General features: G+C 38.1%; 1 protein-coding gene across 4 annotated transcripts in view; it reads left to right on the top strand.

The window, feature by feature from the left end:
• Positions 1-15,734, top strand: part of ZPLD1 (zona pellucida like domain containing 1) — a 69,336-nt gene that overhangs the window by 19,610 nt on the left and 33,992 nt on the right. The window contains exon 1 of one of the 4 annotated variants that reach the window (XM_079314334.1): positions 15,374-15,464. The exons of the other annotated variants lie outside the window; for them this stretch is intronic. The gene's annotated coding sequence lies outside the window, so the exon portion shown is untranslated. Of the gene's footprint in view, positions 1-15,373; positions 15,465-15,734 lie in introns of those variants that run through there. 4 annotated transcript variants of the gene reach the window in all.

Raw genomic sequence — 15,734 nt, 5'->3', positions numbered from 1 at the left:
ATCAGAATGATCTTTAAAACTATTCTTATTCTTCTTTTTTGCTTTCCAAATAAAATTATATTTGTAACTAAGGAAGTATTGGTGTCCTCTGTTATATTTAAAAAAGGAAGTTAAAAATTTTAGAAATATTGAAGCAACTCAATGTCTTGCTGCTTAGTTAGTGCTGTCCTCTGATTACTTCAGAAATAAGGTGATGCTGTTTCTATATTACTTTCAACTTTACTGGAGTTACTAAAACTGGAATTTTAGAGACATTTAAGTTGAATATCAGCTATTTGCAAGTTCCTAATTTTGACTTTCTTGCTATAAAGTGACATGACTAAAATGGAAATATCTGGGTTCATTCTGATTCCCAGTAGACCACTTATGTCCTAACATGCTGTCACCTATTTCATATATTGGCTCTTATCTAGGGCTCTCTAAGAAATTAATCAGGAACCACTTAAAAGAAATCAGTGGAAACTTGCCACACTCCTTTAGCATCATGCTAAAGGCTTGAGTAGGATTCATTTGTGAAGGGAATTCTCCTCTTCACATTTCATTTGCTTTCATAGGAATTAGAACCATGCATAGCATGTGAAGCCTAGATCCTAACACTAAGAAAGAAATGAAGGTCCCATGGCCAGCATTCTTTCCTCTCTCATTTCCATCTTCACAGTTTACAGCATAACATCTTCCACACACCTGATTAATAATCAGATTTTGAAAGTTGAATCTTGTAGGTTTTCAGCTCTTTACTCAACCAAAAGAAGACAAACTATCAAACCAAATGAAGCATCTTAAAATTCTAAAACACTGCTTTCAATAGCCAAAAAATGATGGGCATCAATATTTAGCTTGCTAGGGGAGACTAGTGTTGTCTGTAGGCAGAATGTAATCAGTGATTAATGAATTTTTCTTGTGTGCAGAGATTGGACTCCTGAACATATGGAGGTTAATCATGGGAGATGTTGAAATAAAAAAATAGCATACAATCATCACCACTGCTTCAGGGAACAAATGGGACAAATGTGCTGGATTTTTTCAAATTTTAAGTGGTTGATTATTACATTTAGTGGCATACTTGTTTCACCTTGTTACTAGGTTTTAGGGAGGAATTCTTCTAATAGGGAATAAATATATAGCAAACATTCTGTAACTTGAATTTGCCTAGTTTTGATTTGAAATGTTGCTTGTGTAAGCCCCTGTTGATAGGCATGAAAGCAGATATTTATTTTCCAAATGTTTGATGAAATCAATGGACTGGAGGAATGTGCTTCAGGCCAAAACTTGACCATCATGTCCTAGCCAAGTTTGAAGCATGAATATAGCTTGAAAATCAATAGTGGAGAGAAAACATGATTTGGGGTTTGCTTTGCAGGGTCCCTGCTGCATTTCTCACTAATTTGTTTTTTGTTTTTCGTGTGAGAGCTTGCAAAGGGGCCCATCTTGCCAACTTCTTGACAGGGCTCTTTTGGCTGATCCCTCTGTGGATTAAAGATATGCATCTGGCTCAGTTCCCTTTAGCTAATGGGAAAAAAGACATGCTGTCTGTGGGTCTGTCCTGATAATTCAGGTTCTGCCTGTCTGAACTCAGTAGTTACCTTCCCAGTTCTGCATCTCTGGGGCAAGGATCTGCCCACAGAAGCAATCATCTGCTTTGACTTGCACTGAATTGCATGAGACCAGCAGGGAGAGTGGGAGAGCTGTGAAAACCTACTTGCAGAGGAGGTAGTATTTCCTTCCTCCTTTCCTTGTGGAAGGAAACATTGTCCTCTCTTTGCAAGGATGTTGAAAAGCCTTGGGAAAGACCTTGCAAACTTTGTCTTTTGTGTTTAGGAGCAGGAAAAAGGAGAAGGAAGATGTCCTTTGCTTTGACTGTTGGAAGGGAAACACAGTTTATAAATAATGAAACACTGGGCATTTGAGGTGTGACACAAAAACCTTTCTCTGCTTGTCTTGCAGGCAAACAGCATTGTGGATTTTTATTTTACTCCTAAGGAAAAAACAGGGGGGAAAGACCTGCCAATACTATAGTACAGTCTTCACACCTGGCAGCAAATAGTTATGGCTATGGACACTTCAGGTTACAAAAAGGATGTGTCATTTTTCTGGCATGTGGCACAGCTAGCCTTTCTCTGCTTGGGCAGGGCTCGCTCATCATTCAGTGCTTGTGCTGCTTGTCCAGGCTGGGAAAAACATATTGTAATAATGACAATAATAATAGCAATCAAAATAAAAGGGCTGCTAGAAGAGCATGATGGGCCCTCCTGTTGAGAATGCATTGTAAACACATTGACAAATGGAAATGTACTTCAGTTCATTTAGTGCTCTGTTTCCTTGAATACATTTTGATGATATAGGATTGCTGTGTCTTGTGTGGGGTGGAGAGTTGCTTCATGTTTTGTTCTGTTTATGTGTGCTGTAATTATGAAGTGGGAATGGAATTTCAAGTTGTCTCTCACCTGGAATATGAATCTTCTGCTCAGTGTGGCTGAATGCACACATGCTTATTTTCACAGCACCAACAAACAACTGCATTAAAAGAGTGTTAAGGCTGTGAAATAAGTGTGGAGAGTAAGAGATGAGGAGGGAATCTCCAGCCCAGTGATGTGGGGTTTAAAGGAATATCAGGCTACTGAACCACACTCATCTGTCAATCAGTTTAATACTTGGGGATATTTTTGTGTGCTTATTTCATTACTTAAATGGATTTTCCCTGGTATTTAAAGTCCTATGTCAGCTGATACTGGTGGGCTGGTGCTTCTCTGGATATTGTATGCTTTCTTATTCTATGAAATAACAGAAAGCAAATACCCTTGTGAAATGACAGGGGTGTGTGAGCAGTGCCTGCTATGCATAAGAAACAAGTATAAATTTATCCACATGAGCTTGTACTTGATATGTATTTACATTGTATAGTTATATACAGCTGATCAATTTGTGTAATTAGTTATTTTCAACCATATATTTGTATGTAAAGAAATACATGTTCTTTACTGACCAGTTTGTTTTTTCCAATAAATTATGTTGTTGTGAAAGGAACCCGAATATGAAGAACTTGGCCTTCAAAATAGCTGCTTGAAAATGTGGTGATTTTTATCCAAGACATTTAAATTTAAAGTAACCTTTATATTATACCTTTCTAGTTAATGCAGCTGTCAGAATTCTATCTGGAGCTGTTGCTGTTTATTGCACACATGATATTGTGGGTACAACTCCAGTGATGTTTGGATTTTAAGAAAATTGAATTAAGTGTCTGCTTTCTCTTGTGAAGCTACTAGTGCAAATTGTTGTATTTCTATCACATGGAAGTTTTTAAAGTAGTTTTACAAATGGAAAAAAAAGTATGGCATTATAAATTAAGCATGTTTTGACAACTGCTTTTGGGTTTACAGAATTAATTTTGAGGCTTGGCAGGGCTTTTCTTTCCATTTTGAATGCTTATTCTTTTCATGTATTCTGCCTGCTTGAGAGCATAGTTGTTCCTAGAAGTTAATGGAATTTAAACAAGAATAATTGAAGTAAGATTTTTCATTTGTTAATCTTCCCAATTCTACTTCTAGATAAAGTGTATCAAAATTCAGGATATTTGCTCACAATATATTTAAGTTATCCAAGCCTCAAATATCTTGCTATTTCATAATGAAGCGCAATCTTTTTTAATCAGTTTTTTTTAATCTTGTCTATTTCATCTCTAAGAACATAAATTTTGCTTTCCTTTAGCAATTATTTCCTTTTTTTGTGTGTGTGTCTGAACTTTAATCTCTTCCATAGAGCTGAAGCACTTAGTAGCTGGCGCCTGAAAAAGATTTGGAATAAGTGAGGGCTGCTATATCCAGCAGACAATGTTCTATTGCTGCAGAGACCAATCAGTTTTATCATCACTTTGTCAGATGTTGAAAATGTGGTGCTGTGTTTTGCAGAGTAAATTTAAGTAAGGCTATTCATCACATTCTCCTATAATGCTACTGAATTAGGCAGAGTTCTCAGATTCTGGGGCAGAAGCAAAAACTGTAGGGAGACAGTCCTGCTTAAACCTCTCCCTTTCACAAAGGAAAGCTGTTCCATACAGAAACCATACTTATTACTGAAGTCTGAGCTTTGTTAGACTAACTTTTGCCTGAAATAAAAAAAAAAAAAATATCTCTACTTAGCATAGCTTCTGTCTCCATCTTAATTAATGCCAACTTATTTATTTTGGTTTTTTTGGGATGCCAGTGTCATGTTCAATCCCTTCAGAATAGAGAGATTTCCTCTTATCAGATATGCTGCATCCTACCATTTGTATCTTTGGCCACACTCAGCTTCTCTGCTGATTTGGAACTTAAACCAGAGACATAATTAACCACTCATGAGGTATGACTAAGCATTGCATGCCTTATCCCACTAACACTGTATGACTAAGCATTGCATGTGTGCTAGTGTTCATCTAATTACAAGTTTGATATTGTTCACTGGAGTATTTGATGAATATTGTACTGTTTGGAATAGCAATTTTAGGAGACTGTTGTTCTCAAAGCTGATTGTGAAAGATTGTATGAAAGTAAGGACACTTGTTTCTGTACTTGTGCCATTTATATAAGAAATGCTAAAGGGAATGCATAGGTCAAACCCACTTCTGGCCATTGATCCAAATTAATTTTTTTCTGCCAGCACTAAGATAACAAAATAAACCAAACAACTGTTCAAGCAGGAGTTATAACCTGAAATAGAAAGAGCTGTGGAGGTGTTCTGTTGTGTGAAAGCTCAGACTAGAAAATTACTGGGGTTCTTCTGGTCTTTAATACAGATATGAAGCTAGAAGTCAGATTTATGCTGTTCTGAGATGAATTGCAGCCTAGTGAGGAAACATACAAACGTTTCTGGTTGTGGTGGAGACACCAGTAACTGAATTCATGCTAGGGAACATTGTACAGAGAACTCAGAAGTTTGGATTTGGCATTTATAAAATATGATGCTAGTCATTTTCTGCCTGCCACTGCCTCAACAATTCTACACGTACTTTGCAGGGTTTGGAACAATACCAGTCTTCATATGAGATATTTTTCCTGGTGATGTTTTCCCTGTGCTGTGTCTTTGCTTCATTGGTGTTTGTTTTTCCTGGAGGTGTTTAGTGACAACTCCAGCAAAGAGATTTTCAGCAAGAAAACTGACATAGACATGGTACAGTGTCCCTGTTTAACTGGTTCCTGTGAGTGCATTTCCAGGTCCCTGGCATAGGTACTTTGCAGCTGAAAATAAATGGATGATGGAGTAGAATGTTCATCTGGAGGCTGGTAACTTGGGTGATTAGTCAGCATAACAAGGAGTCCATGACATTGATGTGTATATAATTAAAGTAAGAATATTTCTGATCATTCAATAATCTGTCTTAAGAAATCAAAATAAATTCAGAGTAGCTAATTCTTAAAATGGACTTTTGGATGATTGATAAAACCAGACATTATTCACAGTCTCAGAGGTGCATCCTTATGTATTTGCTTGATGAGAGAAATAAGCACCTTAAATTTGGGAGCAGGCCAGCAGGTGTGCTATGCTCAGTCCATGATGGGCTCCTGCCTCTCCCATGCAGCCAGCCTTGCATCATGGCCATGTGAGACCTGCTGCCTTCCAGGGAGGCTGGGTAGCAGCTGCATAGAAAGGCAGCAGGAAGCCAGGCTCTTTTCCCTGGATCTTACTGCGGAGGAAGATCCAGACCTGTGGTTGATGAATGGAAAATTCCCCTGTCCCACCTGTGACAGCCCTACCTGTGTTTGGCTGGGTGGGCAGAGTGCCATCACTGCCTGGCTCATACCAGAATCTGGGAGGGAGCTCTGTGTGGTCTTGCTGTGGCTCCCAGAGGATCTGGTTCCTTTTCTGTTTTGCCCAGGGCCACTGATGAATCCCACGACCCAGGTGTGCCTCTTGTGCCCAGACCCTGGGGTCTGGTGCTGAGGACCACCAGGGCTGCTGCCTTGCCTTGCCCTTTGCTGCTGCCTGACACTGGGAGACTCGGGACCCAAAGATACCCTGTGCCTTTGTCAGTGCTTTCTTGGGGAAACAAGTGTTTGATTTGCCTGTTTGTTTATCTAAGGGGTTAGATCTACACTGGAAATAATGTCAGTGTTTGTGACAGAAAATATCTCTTTGGTTTCTTGCTTGCAGAGCATTATGAAACAATGCCATGATGGCCCAAGACTTTTAGTGGTATAATAACTGTGGTTTTCTGCACAGTGGGGTCTAAACATGGTACATATGCCATTTCTTTTGACAGGCATGCAGCACTTGAAAAAACTAGGTTTTCAACTGCTGAATGCTTCTTTACAAACCTGAAATGTGCTGGTGTAATGAAATTTTTAGCAAGAGGTCAATGAAATAGAGTGAATGTGCATACCAGCCAGGCCAGCCAGAAAGGTATTTGCAACAGTTCTACTTGTGAAAAAACCATGAAGCATATGAAATACTTTTCTTTGTGACAAGAGGGAAGAAGGTGACAGTCACCAAGCAAAAGCTTATCTGTAGAGGCAGTGGAAACAGTGCTTTATCTTGGAGTCATGATGCTGCAGGACTGTTGCAGAGGTGCTGGAACAAGGCTGGGAATGGTTTGGAGTTGTTCAGCCATATGAAGATGTGGAGAAATGATGATCTTGAGAAATGTTTCAGCTGGTGGAAACTTCTTTTTATTTTTCATTTTTCTATGATAATTTTAAATTAGGGAGGAATTGTACAAATTTTATTCATGCTACTCATATTAACACAACATTTCACCCTTCAGTGAAGTTTCCTCTATGCATCTCCTGAGTGGAGAAGGGAAGAATTGACTACATTAATGTGCTGCAGTAAAATGGAACTGATGGAAGTCAGTGGTACAAGCTTTTTGTGTTAGGGAAGAATATGAACCATACAAGTTCTGAAAACAACTCAGCCTGATTCCCTTTGGGGTGTTCTTTAGAGTTTGTGGATTCCTTTGGTTTTTGTTCCTGTGTGGAAGAAGGGAGATGCTTGTGGCAGTGACCAAAGCAAATGTGCTAGATATAGAACATTTTGGCAAAGGTGAATTTTGAGGAAAGTAGTCACAATCTTGTTTAACTGCCTGTACCACATTACCTTCCTGCTTCCCCCTTTTGAGAGTACTGGATTGTGTTGCTAGCATCTCTGCACCAGTGCTGCTTGTAAATTATGTACTTTTTTTGGCCTCCATGCTTGCTTCCAAATACTTACCCTCCTATCCTGATCTACAGAAGACATATAGCCACTTCCAGCTTACTGTGTTCCTGCTTAGTGTTTAAAAGGCCTTAGGCTGGATCTAAGCTGACATAATTTTTCTCCCAGATAAATAACTTAAAAGTGCAGGTAATGAAATAATCATGTAAATATAAGACACCCTAATTTACTAGAGCTGCTAAATCTACTTCATAAACTATTTACTAGGATATTATGAATACACGTGCATAAAAATAGTCTGAAGTCTCAGCTAAGTCTCTGCCCATATTTTTCCTAATATAAATATTTAGATAGAAAACTTAAGTGGCCTGGAGTGTTTTGTTGGCGGATAACTTTTTCTTAAGGACTTGGGAAAATTGTATGACCTAATTGTTACACCTCTAGGTGTATTTTAGCTTCCATACTTTTTCATAAATTTACCGTGCTAACTGAAATCAATAAATGAACTCAGATGAAAGTTATTAAAATCTAATTCTGTCCATATCAATTGCATGATGTTTTATATCCCTAGATCAAGCATCTCTACTGTAAAAGAACCTGTCTGCAAGGTCATCTGTCTTTGCAAAATTATGGATTATTTATCCATATTATATGTATCAAGTATTTATGCTTATATATATATATAATATTTATATCAAGTATTTATGCTGATGGTAATTTTTGTTCTTCTCTTGCTTTGCAGTTCATAGTATTTTTAAAATAATGTCATTATGGTACTTATTTTAGCCTGATATGAGCATTTGAGTTATTTACAAGCTGAGAGCCCTTGTCTGGTACTATTAATGTAGATTTTTGAAATAAAGTACTGAAATGCTGCAGTTTACTGCATAGAAACAATGTGAGTATAAGTAGAAGGAAGTGAATTCTGGAAGTAATTACTTTCAAACATTGATATGCACCCCCAGTGTATTGATCTATCTTAATGTGATTATCTCTAGGCAGTGTCTAAGTAGTGCAGCTTCCTTCCATGAGATCTCTAAGTTTTTCCTCATTGTGCAAGCAGATGAGGCTGCTCTTGTCATTACACTGTCTTGTTCCAGAGATGGGGCTCTGCCTATTGTCTGTTGGCTTGCTGAGTGTATTCATGCTCTGCTTCTACTCCTCTAGGGTGTGAAAGGACAGTTTTAGCTGTGTCAGTGCTGCCTGTTTCTTTGTTCACTCGTTGTTGCCTTCTTCACTGACTTCTGTCAGTGCTGTTTGCAAGGTCGCTTGTGGCTTTAGATGTTACAGCTCCTTCCTCATTCAGTACTGAGAATCTTGTCTTCTCCCTGTAATCAGTGATGTGGCCTGCTCAAAATTTAAAATATGATCTTAATTATTTTGCTTTCTTTTATGCATATAAGAAATCCTAACAAATATCTCTAAATATACCTGTTGCCCTCCCTGTTAAGATTGTTAACACCTGAGCACACATTGCCTGAACTGGTCTAAATAATTTTTCTTCCATTCTCAGAAAAGTGTCAGGAAAAAGCATGGGAATGCTGGGAGCAAGGGCTGGGTTTATGGCTGGGGATGGGATTTGTGTGGCTTGTTTTCCCTGCTGCTCCAAGAGAAGAGCCCAAGGACCACAGCTCCTCATGCTGCTCCATGGGGTCTCATGGCTTTTCTGGCTGTCTTGTCTGTAAGCCACATGTTCTCGTGTACTGCAAATATAATTATTAGGCTTTTGAGACAGATGCTGTAGTCTTGGTGCTTATGCAGTCTCTGGGACAAATGTAGGATTATTACAATAGAAACAGTATATAATAATCAATGGATTTTATAAAAGTTCTTTAACCAGAGCTTTAACTGAAGGAAAATAGAAATATAAAGCTGAAAGAGAATTGAAAATGTTATTTATTTAAGAAAAATGAATTTAAGTATGGGCTTTTTTAACTAGTGTATTATGTTGTATGTTCTTTCCATATATTATTTTTATTCCCACTTATAGTGTTTGGCATTAAACTAGACAGTAAACTCTCCAAGGCACAATTGTTTTCCCAAATGTATTTGTCTTGCAAGTAGAATGCTTTCATCTTAAGAGAGCAGTTTCTTGCATAGAATAATAAAAAGCAATAGTAGTTACTTTTGTTTGGAAGTAAAGCTGAAAATGATGTGGACTGTATAGAAAAGGTGCAAAAACAGTAGGCTTTGTTTATGATCTCCCTTCCCATTTGCTAGCTTAAGCTATAAGCTACAAGTATAGTTGTGGTCTGTGGATATACTGCTTTAAAACATAAAAGATCACATCCTGATGCCACTGTTCAAAGATTGTTATAATCACCACTGGTTACAGTTGTATATAATTTTAGTAAGAGTTTTCATCTGCTTTACTCAGATTCCATTTTTTATTATTGGTAATGTTGCCACGAGCTTACATCTATTTTGACATCAAAACAGTGACTATCTGTCCCTTATGTGATTGTCTCTGAGGTTGTACATCGGTCCTGTTGAGGAAATTATATATTTTTTTTTTAATTTATAAAAAGATTTATTGCATAAGCAGAGTTTGTGTGCATGTGTTGGGCAGATTTTTATAATGTTATCTTCATTTTCTGCAGCTCTGCAACCTGATATGAGCTTTCTAGTTTTCTCCAGCATTTCTTTTAAGTTAATCATAGATCTGCAGATCTTCATTGCTACAAGGATTCTCTTGAAGCCGTGATTTGTATTTTCTTCAGGAATAGTATTGCTAAGGTTCTTGCTTTTTCTCTGTTTTGTGACCCATTGTTGTTCATATGTTCTTTTCTCTGTTCTAATTTTAAAGCCGTCTGTCTTCCAATTTAGCTGAAGTGTTCAATGTATTCCTTTTTATGTTACTTAAAAGTTTTTGTATCTCTTAGTGGCTTGATTTCAGAAAGAGATCTGATGGAGCCAGCTGGCTGAGAAATGGATTTCTCCATTTCACAGAACTTCCCAACACTTATTTTAGAAAAACGATCTCTTTATTTCTCCAGCACCCCGATTTGAAATGGAAATGAAGTTCCAAATGTTCTGTGGAATTTAGTTTCTGAAAAAAATCTTTCAGATGTATCAAGCTAAAAAAAAAAAAAAACCCAAACCCAAACTCTGATGCTGTTTTAATGATTTATTTAACATTTACTTGAGATATTTTCAATGACCGACATGCTAGTGTTTTGTTCCCTTTAATCTGATTTTGTTTTCACTGCTTACAAAAGTGTAGAGAAAAGAATAAATATCTTTACAAACAATAACATACAGGAGACTCTTCAGTGTGAGAATGCATAGAAAAAGAAATTTACCTAAAAAGCCGTGTTTTGGTAAGAACTGTTGTCCTTGTGTAGCTGGTAACAAATATGAGAGTCTGTGGTTATCCCTGCATCGTTTCAGCCACTGCTGCTCGGCAATCAAAAGCCCAACCACACTTGTGCAAGTTGTGTAGGCACAATAGAGCATGTTTTATCCATGTAAATGTGCTGGGTATTTACCTGGTCTCTGGGTAGATTTTAAAAATGATGCTTGGGGTCCCCTGCTGCTGCAGCCTGGCTCCCATGGGTAGAGCTCTATGCTTGAAACGTGCTGAAGTTAAGCACTGTCTCATCTTGCAGAATAAACTTTCAAAACTTATTTGGTGTGGTTTGTATGGGTCCTGGTGCTGTGCAAAAGGGGAAGGGCTGTCTCTCACAACAGTATTTATTTACAAAGAAGGATAAAAATCTCCTTTGACACCCCCAGATGTCTTTGTTGGCTGTAGCCATGCAGTGTGTTCTCAGTACAGCAAGCTTTTTATGCTGCCACACATAACCATGGGCTGCAAACTGTTGTGATCTGTTGCTGCTGTGTTTAGCAGTAACAAAACTTTTAAATCAAACGACTTCTGAGTGGTTATCTTGATTAAAGCACTTGAATGAATAAATAATGCAGTGGACTTAATAGTAAGGAAAGAAATAGATCAAGTGGATCTGTAGTTCTTGAGAGGATATATTTTCCTCACTTTTTGATTTTATGGATTATTTTAACGTATATTTAATGACAAGTTATTTTTTTTTTTTTTAGATTTTTTTTTTGCCATGCTTTAGTTTAGTATGCTAACACATACTTTGATCTGTTGCTATGGTATTTAATAGGTAATTCTGATGTTTAGCCTACAGTATCTTTCCATAATGTAAAGACTAATGAAGATTTGCAAGCATTCATTTCTTCTATGTTTTCTCTAGGAAATGAGTACGAAATTTAGAACTTAAGCTTGTAACTTTTTACGCTTGTTTTGCATAGAGGGAGATGAAAATTAAGATGTGTAATGCTGAATCACCGGTAAGTTTTAATTTTCAGTCCTGAGAAGTTGCCTTGCAGACTTTTGTAATGCAACAGCAAAGAAGGGACAAAATCACAGACTGGATAGGTTGGAAAGGGCCACAATGGATTATCTGGTCTAACCTCTGGAATCAAGCAGGGTTGTCCCAGGGCACAGGATTTTGTCCAGATGGGACTGGAATATCTCCAGTGAGGGAGACTCCACAGCCTCTCTGGGCAACCTGTTCCAGTGCTTAGTCAGAGAAAAGAAGTTCAGAGTATTTCAGATAAAGGCAGTTTAAGTAGGGAATATTTTTAACAATTCAGATGGATTGCTAAGGTCTGGTGATGGGCATGTTCAGCTAGTGAACAAAGGAGGGAAGCGTCAGCTCTGAGTTCTCTCAATGAAGAATGTGGGGTACGTTGTTTCTTGCCTGGGGAGGTAAACTGTGCTATTAAAAATGCACATTCAAGCAATCAGACAGAGTTAACAGGTTCCTTCCCTCCCACTCCCCCACAGAAATATCCAGTCTTTTTTGACTGATTACTTCGGTAAGGGACATAATCCTCATTCTCCACTGAAATGAACAACTTGGGGAATATCTGACTTGTTCAGAGATTTGACAGAATAGAAAAAAGAAAGGATATGTCCAAAGATTTGAACACTGCCCCTCTTAAAATTCTGTGCCTTTTGCTAAAGCAAAAGTGATTTTGAAGTACTAGTGAACTTTGGAGTACAACACCAAATTTAAACAGAAAAAATCAACTCAGCAACCTATTCACTTTCCCCAAGCTATACCATTTTTTAATTACTCTGCTCTCTAGCAGAAGATAAATAGCTCCTGAAGATAAACAACATATTTTTATTGAATTTTGCCCTGACAAACAAATAGCTCCCTTGGAATCTAACCAGGTCCTGAGATAAAGAAAAGTCTTTACAAGAGAAAATTGTGCCTGCTACAAAGCAAAGAGGTGATGTAATAGACAATTAATACCCAGTCATTCTAAATTGCTGAAAAGACTGGGGTGCAATCAAATAAAATGAGAGCACTGGAGGGTGAAGTGAGAGGAGTTAACATTGAATTTTGTACACATAAGTCTTAACTCTAAATACGAATTATAGAGGAATTAAAATGACATAATGTGTAGAGGATTCAGATGACAAGACTGCTGTCTCTGATTCCAACCTTTCTCCTGAAAAAAATCCAGTGAGACCTTTTAGCATAGGGCATTTGTGGATTGGTGATGTATGGGTGGGAGAGGAAAACAAGCCTGACTCATGGTAGCAAGAGCATAGATATGTATAAGAATTTTGTGTGTTACCTTAGAAGAAATCAAATGTCAACTTGAATGAAAAGACTGACTGTGTTTTTGTAAAAAAGTTTGGTGGCCATGATAGAAAGCTGCCTCTGCAGTAGCTCCTCTCTGTTAATTGAGGGGTCTGGCTGCTTGACTGAGATGTAGAAGACCTAGGTTTAATGCTTCTGTAGTCTGAGAGCTTTATTTTGACTTGGTTTTTCAGGACAGTGCTTTAGGCACTGATCTAGAACATATGCCAAGCTGGATTATTCTTTCATTTGCTGTAATTGGCATTAGAGACTTTGTATAGCCAGTTTAGTGTGAGCTGGTGGGGACAAAACCTGTTGTCACTAACCCAGGGATTCCATCCTTTGACCTAATGGAGTGGTCCCCAAGGTGGAGCTGGAGGAGGGACATTCAGTCTGCTCTCCTGTGTCCTGGGTAAATGCTGTAATAGTTCTGAAATGGAGTGGGATGAGAACACAGTCTTGGTAAAACCACAGCATCACTGATTTTATCCTCAACTTATTATGATTAGCTCTTTGCCATATCTGTGAAGATCCTTAAGAGGGAAAGCTAATATTTTTTCAACAGGGCATGAAAATGTTTTCATTGTCAGCTTTGATAATGACCATGAAATGTCCATCTTGAGTGGATCCAAAGTCATGTCCTTTTTAGCTGATGCAGCCACTAAGCTGGTTCTCCTCCTTGCACAGGGAGAGCTGCTCTGGCACACACCCCTGCTTGGTGAGACCTTGGGGCAGAAAGGTGTTCTTGTGCTGGGGGCTCGTAAATGATCTCAAGAAGAGTGAAAATCGATGCACCCTTGGCAAATTATGATTTGGGAGCTCATTATCTCTTTGTGAAACTCATTTTCCAGCCTACTGATTAGGCTTATAAAAGCACAGTTTTAATATGCCTCCTGCCCTGTTTTTAATTCCCTAGCTGACAGTAAAGAAAATTCTGACCAACTCTTAGGACAATTTATACTCTTCTTTTATCTTGATGGCATATTGATCCTGCTGAACATTCCTTCTGCAAAATAATGAACATGCATCTTAAATGCAGTTCATAGGGGTTGTGTAGGAAACTTTTTTTCTTTCTAGGGGCAGTTTGCTGCTTTTGTATTTTGAGAGCGGGTGGAACCTAGGAGGAATGGGTCAAGGCTCTTCTGTGGAAGAATCTTTCTGATCTCTGTCATCCTTTTTTTATTCCTTTATTAGAGTTTCTTGACATTTAATGGTTTTATTATTTTGAAGCTTTAACTTTGCATTAAATTATAGAAAATTGTCCTAGCAACTACAGCAGTGACTGCATTTGGCTGGGAAAAATCTTATCAAAAATGGTCTTAGAAATCTGTCCATGAATTGACTGACTAAACATGGCAAAATCTGCATTATTCCCCCTAATGCAGCAGTTGCTTTTTTTTTCATTTTGAAAATAAGTAGCCTAAATCCCCCCTTCCTCCAAAAATAAGAGACTCCCAAAAGAAGCTTCTAAAGCTGAAAAAAAAAAACACTTATGCCAAAGGATGTGGGGGGAACCATTTGGCCTGGGGAGCTTCACTGGTGTATTAAAGTACATCAAACTCTCGTCCTACCTTACTTGGTGATTACTTCCCATCTTGGAGAAGCCCCAGGCTGTGGGTGCAGACATGGTCTGCAGCAGTGCTTGTCAGGCAGCCCCTTTGCCCCAGTTCGCTTTGGGCTCTCACTGAGCAGGAGCAGAAGCTGGGACTATCTGCATGTAATTTTTCACCATTGTGAGCAGGGCTTGACTCTTTGAAAAGGAAATAAAGGTCTCAGGATTTGTCCCTGGAATAATGACAACTTCAGGCATATTTCTTTGCAATGCAAGCTAAACTACCTGTATTTTTCCAACAAATAATTATTGCCTCATTGGCCTTACACTCTGGAGGCGAACAGGCTTGCAATCATATGAATGAGGTAATCTTTCAGCAACTTAACACTAAACTTGAGAACAGATGAAATAAGGAAACCACTTAGAGGAAAATGACCTCTCTGTGATAGCCCTTTCTCAGAAATAGAAGATTTGCTGTTCAGCACCAGCAAGTGTGTAGGGAACCAGCTGAATGGGAGAATCTGTCCGCTCCTCTAAGCACTTAATGGGACACTTATTTCCCTTTTCTAAAGAAAGGCTGGTGACATCTGTATTTAGTTGAAGAAGCTAATGGCAGAGGGAGACAAGGAAAAAGGCTATGCTGTAAAGCAAGAGGACCAGGTGAATGTTCCTTTCAGGTCAAAGACACCTTTCTTTCTCATCTGAGGGACGAGGGGGCCTCTGAAGAAGAAAAAATTGCTTTAACTACTGAAAAATTAAATATAATCTATGATAGGAACAAAGAATGTAGGTTTGGCTGGGATGTGGAAATGTGTTCATAAAGGAGAGTGCCTCAGTTGTTACATACAAATGTGTAGTGTTTAAGGTTCATCTAATGCTACCAAAAAGAGTATGCATATTTAGGAATCATAGACTTAAAAACAAACTAGTGTCTAATGTGAAAGTGTAAATTTCTATGACTGGAGATAAGATGGCAAATGGAAACATGGTGATTTGTTTTTTGGGTTATTTTTGGTTTTTTTTGGGTTTTTTTTTTTTTTTTTAGATTTAGGACAAAAAAATTTTACATGTAATCCAGGGGAAAGCTGAATTCCAGATTTATTTTCACACTCAGCTGTCAAGTCAGTAATTGTCAACATGAAAACTTATAACCAAAACAACCACAGGTGAGCTAAGGTCATCTGCAGTGTAGATGTAGGTCAGATGTAGATTCTGCCAGTAGGAGCTTAAAAATCTAAAACTAAAAAGCAGGGTTGTGAAATAAAAAGGAATTTTCAATCAGTAAACGAGCTGGTTTTAATGCTGCTCTAAAGTATGGGGAGTATGTATTTGTTACTACTGAGCAGGCAAGTTTGCATAAATCCAGAGAAGTTGAAGAATTCTTGTATGTATTTTTTATTCCAATTCCCAGTTTGTAACCTCAGCCATTTCTAATT

This window comes from Erithacus rubecula (assembly GCF_903797595.1).
Source record: "Erithacus rubecula genome assembly, chromosome: 1".
NCBI classification, from domain to species: domain Eukaryota; kingdom Metazoa; phylum Chordata; class Aves; order Passeriformes; family Muscicapidae; genus Erithacus; species Erithacus rubecula.
Note: the sequence above shows the minus strand (reverse complement) of the source record. Positions and strands in the feature narration are given on the sequence as shown.